Consider the following 8,309-nt stretch of genomic DNA (forward strand, 5'->3'; position numbering starts at 1 on the left):
CATGGACTGCCACCAACAGTGCAACTCAATCTAAGAAGTGCAGTCAGATTGCTCCCTAGATGCAAGGATGGTGAGCCTTTGCTTCACATACTTTGAGAATGATCTCAGAAGAGGCCATTCCCAGGAAAAGAACATCATGCTTGGAAAAGCAGCTGGTGAGCAAAACAGAATATGCCCCTTAGAGTGACGGTTTGGCACAGTGACTGTAACAATCAGCGCAGAGAGACTTTGAGGAGGGCACAGAATTGGGCACTTTGAGTCTGCTGTAGACCGGGTAACTCAGAGCTCAAACTGACTCAATGGCACCTAACAATAACAAAACAGCTGTTGTTGTTGTTGTTATGTGCTGTCTAGTCACTTGCGACTCATAGTGACCCTATGTATAACAGCCTTAAACCCTGCTCTATTCTGTGCCAGTCACACTGTCTCCAATACACCCATCCCGATTACCCCAGTCACTGAGTAATCAATCCACATCATAGAGGGCCTTCTCCTGCACTGTCCCTCCACCCTCCCAAGCATGATGTCCCTCTCCAAGGACCAGTCCCTCCTTACAACATGTCCAAAGTATGTCAGATGAAGCCTCAGAATCCTTGCTTTCAAGGAGCAGCCCTGTTTAAGCCTCTCTAGAATGAATCTGTTTGTTTTCTTAGTAGTCCATAGTACCCTCAATACTCTTTTTCATAGTAAAAGGCAATAATAATGAAGTTAATTTTTTCAAAATGACACATTCTACATACTTCAGCAGTGACTTACAATGGAGTCATGGGAATGGAGTCCCCCATAAATTGGGCACTGACTGGACATGGAAAAAACAAAAATCTATATTTTGCCCAAAGTCTCAAAGTTGATACATGGTGGAGTGAGAGTTTGAACTTGAGCCTGATTCTAAATCCATCAGTTATTTGTTCTTCAGCCTTCTAAGCAACAACATCAGGTGTGTGGTAATTGGCTCCCAGGATGCTCTGAAGGTGTATCTGGGGCACCAACTGCCCAAAAGCATTAGAATTTTACTCATGCAATGTTAATGACAAGTAACAGTAATGCCTTGCATTCCTCAGAGTCAAAATCTGGACTGAATGATGGGTTGATGGGGGTGCTCTAGAGGGAGGGAAGCCATGGACCTAACACAGAAGGCTGGTGTACCCTCTTAGTATGTGTTTGCTCATCATCCCAACTCCTTTTTTTTTTTTTACTTTTTACTTTTTCCTTTTATTGATTTACTTATAAAATTTGAATACATTGTTTTCTACAAAAGATCCTTCCCATTTCCTTCCCCCCCCGTTCACCCATCAAATCATGAAACTCTATGATTAACACTTTATCCCTCACCCATCCACACCTATTTCCCCCCTCCTCCCCACCTTGGATCCTCACATTCATTCTACAATAATGGTTTTATACAGTATTTGTCCTTGTGGGACTGAGTTAATTCACTCAGCATACTGCTCTCTAGTCCCTCTCAAGTTAGATAGTAATTTGCAAGATCATTGCCCCTGTGTGCTGTGTAGTATTCCATTTTATCAATGTACCACAACTTCTCAATCCATTCGTTTGTGGTTGGACCGTTTCTATGTTCTTGCGATGGTGAATGCTGCTACTATGAACATTGGTGTACAAGTTTCCATTTGAGTTTCAGTTTTAATTTTCTTGGGGTATATTCCAAGTAATGGAATATCTGGGTCATATGGAATTTCTATGTTCAGCTTTTTGAGGAAGTGCCAAACTGCCTTCCAGAGTGGTTGTACAATTGTATAATCCCACCAACAATGTAAAAGAGTTCCTATCTCACCACATTTTCTCCAACATTTATTACTTGCTGTCCTGTTAAACTTTGCTACTGCTATTGGAGTAAAAGGGTTTCTCATTGCAATTTTAATGTGCATCTCTCTTATTGCCAGTGATTTGGAGCATTTCTTCATATGTCTGTTGGCCATTTGAATATCTTCCTCTGAAAATTCTTTCCATGTCTTTTGCCCATTTTGTAATTGGATTATCTGTCTTTTTCTTTAGGAGTTCCAGGAGTATTCTTTAAACTTTGGTTATGAGACTCTCGTCTGAGATGGTATTGCCAAATGTTTGTTCCCAGTCAGTAGGCTTTCTTTTCCTGCTTTGCCAACTCTTTTTGTAGGCTGTTCTGCCCATGTGGGTGAGTAGAGATCATTTTCTATTTTGAAAGTCAAATTGTTTTGTATTACTCTTCTTCTTTTTCATCAAACTGTCTGCTTTTGGGTGTGGAAGAGAAGGGGGAAAATGGCTTTGCCATTATGAACCAAGAACAAGTTCACACGGCAGCTGACACACTTCTAGGAACATATCTATGGGTAAATAATTTAATAGTTCTAATCTCTGTTTCTTCCTCTATAATATTATCAATGGAGATCACCCAAAGGCAGGACTAAGTGTGAAAGTACAGGAAATGGGGGACACAGAAAGAACAGCAGAAAAAGAAAAAATGAATATTTACCTGACCCCCATAACTATCTATGTAAATGTGTATAGGAGAATTGTGGCATCAGGATTGGTGGAAGATCTATCAACAATCTCTGTTATGCAGATGACACAACCTTGCTTGCTGAAACTGAGGAGGACCTCATGCACTTGCTGCGAAGGGTCAAGGACTGCAGCCTTCAGTATGGACTAAGGCTCAATGTCAAGAAGACAAAGATTCTCGCCACTGGACCAATTGGCAGCGTCAGGATGGATGACGAAGAGATTGAGAGTGTTCACAGCTTCACTTTGCTCGGCTCCACAGTTAACACTCTTGGTACCAGCAGTCAGGAAATCAAAAAGCGTATCGCGATGGGAAAGTCTGCCATTAGGGACCTCTCAAACGTACTCAGGAGCAACAGTGTCTCTCTGGAGACTAAGGTGCGCCTGATACAGGTCATGGTATTTGCAATCGCTTGTTATGCATCAGAGAGTTGGACAATGACTAGGGAGGACAGAAGGAGAGTGGATGCTTTTGAGCTGTGGTGCTGGAGAAGGGTACTGAATGTACCCTGGACTGCCAGGAAAACAAACAGATCCATCTTGGAGAGGATTAAACCAAGCTGCTCCTTGGAGGCAAGGATTCTGGGGCTTCGTCTGACATACTTTGGACATGTTGCCAGGAGGGACGGGTCCTTGGAGAGCGACAGCGCAGGAGGGGAAGACCCTCTATGAGATGGATTGATTCGGTGACTGGGGTAATCGGAATGGGTGTGTCAGAGGCGGTGCGGTTGGCGCAGGATAGAGCAGGGTTTAGAGCTGTTGTGCATAGGGTCGCTATGAGTCGGAAACGACTCGATGGCACATAACAACAACAACAATTCATATACATTGCCTCACCTATTTCTCACATATTGTTTATCCCCCTTTCAGACGAGAAAACACAGCAAATTTAATGGACTTAACCCAATTCACAAAGCTAGTTTGTGATTGGATTTAGATTTGAACTAAGATTTGTTTGATGAAAAGTATGAAATTGGAAAATGAGTCTATGTAAAAATTGGAGGCTTTGTTTTATAAAGTGATTAGCTTTCTTGGATAAAATCACACCGAGATTATTAGTTGTTAGAACAGATCATTAGAAGAAATTGGGACAGATTCACAACCAAATGCCCTTAGCCTCTAGAATTTGTGATTCTACAAAGTCCAATTTTTATTCACTCACACATCTATTTAACACATATTTACTGAGTACACTTACTGTGTGCCAACACTGCTCTCATCATGCAGTGGTGTTCAGGATCAAACTAAAGCCAAACTCCCTGTGATTGTGTTGGTTCCAGGTTCATGTGACCTTCCATTGGGATTTTAAGGCTGCACATATTTCATATTTTATTATTATTATTATCGTGTATGTGTACTATCAAATCCGATCTGACTGGTACAGGAGGAAATTGTCCCTCCTTCTCCAGCAGAGAATCTGGTGGATTCAAACCACACACCTCTGGCATTGCAGTGCAGCTTTTTGCCACTAGTCCACCAGAGTTCGCCAAGGCTGCAAATCTTTGTGGGAGGAAACTTCCCATCTTTCTTCTGGTAGATTTGAACTACAGATCTTTTGATTAGCAGTTCAACACACTGAACACTATGACACCAAGTTCAAGGAAGATAGTCAATAATCAAGAAAATTAGCAAATTGTTTAAGAAAGCAAAATTCTCTGAAAGCTCACTCTCTCGTGCACGCTCTCTCTTTCTTAAATGGGGTCACAGGATAGAGACTTCCTGAGTTTATGAGTGGATTAGGGACGGTCCTTCAGCCAGGGAAGTCTCAGTGTAGAGGGGATATCTGAATCTGAAGATGAGAAGTGACAGCAATATGAAGACATGAAAGCAGAGCACTGCAAGCAGAGAGAGCAGCTAAAGCAGAGTTTTTAAGGTAGAAACAAACTTACCAGTTAGAGGAACACAATGGAAACTAGGGTGGCTAGCAGGTGTGCATGCGAGGACAAGACACAAGAGGTCAGAAGTTCAAGTTTCATTCTAGTTGTCCCTCAAAGGAAACTAAAATGCAGAGTCTTGCCTGTGCTCTCTATTCCAATGAAATCAGTCAGACTCTCTCATGTCAACATTTGTCAATAGAATTAAGAAATCACAGCCCAATGAACTACATAGGTATTTGTGGATTATAGGGGTCCTGATGGTCGCTAACCCAAAGACAGACAGTTTGAACCCATCAGGAGTGCCACAGGAGAAAAATCTGGCAGTCTGCTCTTACAGAGATTACAGCCTTAGAGGACTTACCGGACAATTTTTCTCTGTCCTGGAAGATCTACAAGAAGACAGATTGACACAATGACTATGACAATGGGTTTGAGCATTTGAGATTCCATTAGGATGCCATTGGATCGGGCAAAGCTCAAATCTGTTGTTCATGCAGTAACTATGAGTTAAGTTATAGTCTATTTGATGGCACTTGGAAATAACAGCAGCATAGACTCTCCATGAGTCAGAATCCACTTGCTGACAAGGCACCAGCGAGTTTTTATGGATTATAACTATATTCAATACCCATTTGCAATGATTGGGACAGGAATGTGAATTCTTCAGAAATTATCAACCACCATCACTAATAAACTCCAAGACTATAAATCAAAAGGTTCTTTGGTTATCTCAGCCCCAGGGAGTAGGAAAAACTTGCTATAAGGTCTTCTATCCCTAGCTGTTCTCTCTATCCAGCGTAGGGTTTACATTCACAAGTACATATACTTAATGACAACACTCTTGTAAATGTCTATACATACATAAGCCTACTGTCACTTCCTCAAGACCTTTCTTAGCTTATTGTTATTATATGCCAATCAGTCACTTGCAACTCATAGCGACCCTGTGTACAATAGCCCTGAAATGTGCTCTATCCTGACCCAACCTTATTGTCTCTGACACACCTACCCCCATTACCCCAGTCACTGAGTCAATCCATCTCATCAATGGTCTTCTTCTCTTGTGCTGTCCCTCCACCCACCCAGGCACGATGTCCCTCTTTAAGGACTGGTCTCTCCTTGCAACATGCCCAAAGTATGTCAGATGAAGCCTCAGAATCTTTGTCTCCAAGGAAGAACCTGGCTTCACCCTCTCTAGTACAAATCTGTTTGTTCTCCCAGCAGTCCAGGTATATTCAATACTCTTCTCAGAAACCACAATTAAAAGGCATCAATTGTCTTCCTATCATCTCTAGTCATTGTCCAGCTTTCTATGCATAGCAAGTAACTGTGGAGACTATGGCCTGGATTAGATGCACCTTAGTTTTCAGAGTGACATCACTGCTCTTCACTACTCTGGAGAGGTCCCTGACTTTCCCAATTCGTCTTTTGATTTCCTGGCAATTGGTACCAAGAGTGTTGCGTGTGGAGCCAAGCTGAGAAAAGTAGACTTCAGAATCATATTAGTCACAGTGCTAGTTGGATTTGGACTCAGACAGATAATTTAGGATTCCATACTTGCAGCAAACCCATCAGGGGACTCTGATGGCCTAGTGGTAAGAAGCTACACTGTGATTCCCAAGGGAATGTGGTTTAAATCTACTAGCTGCTCCACAGGAGGATAGACTCTCTCCTCAAGTACGATTAACTGCCTCTGAAAACCCACTAAAGGGTCTGCCATGGGTCAGTTTTGATCCTATAGTACACAACAACCACCACCTACTTGCATCAAAGGGGCTAATTAACCTCTTTCTGAGTTCCATTTACTTATTCACAGAATGGTGATAGAAAAGCAAATTGAACAGGACAGCTGTAGAATGAAAATACGATAAACGCAGGTGAAAGCACCATGTACAGTGCCTGTTGCACAGTAAGTGCTGTAATGTTTATTTTTAAAAAATTAAAATGGATATACCTGACCATACCAATTTAGGATTAGAGATTAAATACCCAGAAATTTCCCCAGTCCATATGTGTTTTGTGTCTACAGAGCAAGAGAATAAGGGAACAAAACCAAATCCAAATTCAAAACACTTTTGAAAATACAAATACCTTCAGAATCTTCAAAAAAATTTAAATATGAGAATCAGCCAAACTTGGGAGCTAGACAAATGATTAATAGATACAGGTAAAAAATTTGGAGTTCTGTTTTATGCATATAAGGGGAATAATTAACTAATCTCAAAACATGTAAATGAGAGCTTTAGAAGCATTTTCAAAACACTACATCCAATTCTAGTTACACATGCAGAAATTGCTGTATTATAATAATTAGGGCTTTTTTTTAAACAAAAGATTTATTTATTTTGAATAGAAGTATTAAATATTATACTAATTACTGGTTATTTTACTTTGTACCCAGGGAAAAGAAATGAATATTCATTAGCTCCTTAAGCTACTGATCCTCCACAACTAGACAGATTCTAACATCACCACAAAGCTGTGGGTGGGTAGAAAACGCTCCCTCTAAACCCAGGCTCTAGCTACAAATTACAGTCCAATCTATCCTGCTAATGTGCACATGCTGTAATCCTCAAATGAATTCTGTTAACATTGTACCCACCAAAACCCCCAGCTGAGCAACCAATAAGCAAAAATAACTGTTAAACTGATCACAAGACAACAGTGGTTTTTGTCTGCACAAACTAACCATCCTAAACAAGATGATTCTTAAGACTTGAAACATGGCTTCATAAAATAAAACTAACAACTCCATCTGTTCATGCCTTGCTCTTTCCAAAAGGGTATTTCAGCATACACACTTCAATCTTTTCCTGACTTGGGTGTTGTTTGTACTGTAAGGAAACACTTTATCCCAGAAGGACCAGGCCTGAAATTTTCATTTCTAAGCCCAACAGGCAAACAGTAATTTTTCCTCCAGTGAAAAGAAAAACTAATTAGGCAATACATTCCTCAGGACTCCTGCTCAGTTGACTTTTAAACTCTGTTCGGTTTAGGACACCTCTATGTTGGAGTCTGTGCACTGCTTGGATTTTATTTTTTCGGATTGTTAAGTTTTGTGAACTAATTTAGTGCTTGAGCAAGTCGCTGACCCAGAGGAGGCAAGAGGCTGGTGGCCCTGGGAAGAAGCTGGTCTTGCAAAGGGGCTACTCATTTTCCTCCAGGCTTTGCCCAATATTCTGACCTACAGCTGCAATGCTGCCTCTGTGCTGGGAAGAGATTGCTAATTATGCCAAATTGGTCTGAGAAAAGGTGACTTACTGATCAGACCTCCCACAAGGAGGTCAGAAGCAGGTCGGCAGTATGTGAAAACAGCCTTGGGCCTTACTTCAAGGTGGGCAGAATATTTGGAGGAAGGTGGAATTATGCAAAAGATAGCAGCTAGATACAATTAACTTTCCAGAAAACAAAAATTCCCTGCAGGTTTACATAGAGGAGGACAATGAGGAAGATATGATCTCCACCAAATCTTCAAAAGAGGTTTCAAAAATCTCTCTGTAAGTAAGAACACAAGAGAAAGCATTCCACAAATAGTTATTGAGTCCCAACATAGCATATATTGTACACTCTCAAGGGAGCGCTGGTGGCGTAGTCTGCAGGGAGTTGTGCTGATAATTCAAAAGCCATAACTCTCGGGTCATTCAAATTCACTAGCGACTCTGAGGGGAAAATACGGACAATCTCCTCTCATGTGATTTACAGCCTTGGAAATTCAATGGAAGGTCTGTTATGATGAGTCAGTTCCACGTCAAAGACCATGAGATGCACATTTTCAGTACATGTTTGAGCTGTATGGTTAACTTTCTGGGGTCGGAAGCCAGTGGGAAACAATCAGAAATGGTAAGGAATTACTACCTAGTTTATACTAGGAGAGTAGTTGTTGTTGTTGTTGTTATGTGGCGTCGAGTCGTTTCCGACTCATAGCGACACTATGCACAA

This window comes from Elephantulus edwardii, unplaced genomic scaffold (assembly GCF_000299155.1).
Source record: "Elephantulus edwardii isolate Elephantulus edwardi_28Jun2011 unplaced genomic scaffold, EleEdw1.0 scaffold00264, whole genome shotgun sequence".
In the NCBI taxonomy this organism is placed as follows: domain Eukaryota; kingdom Metazoa; phylum Chordata; class Mammalia; order Macroscelidea; family Macroscelididae; genus Elephantulus; species Elephantulus edwardii.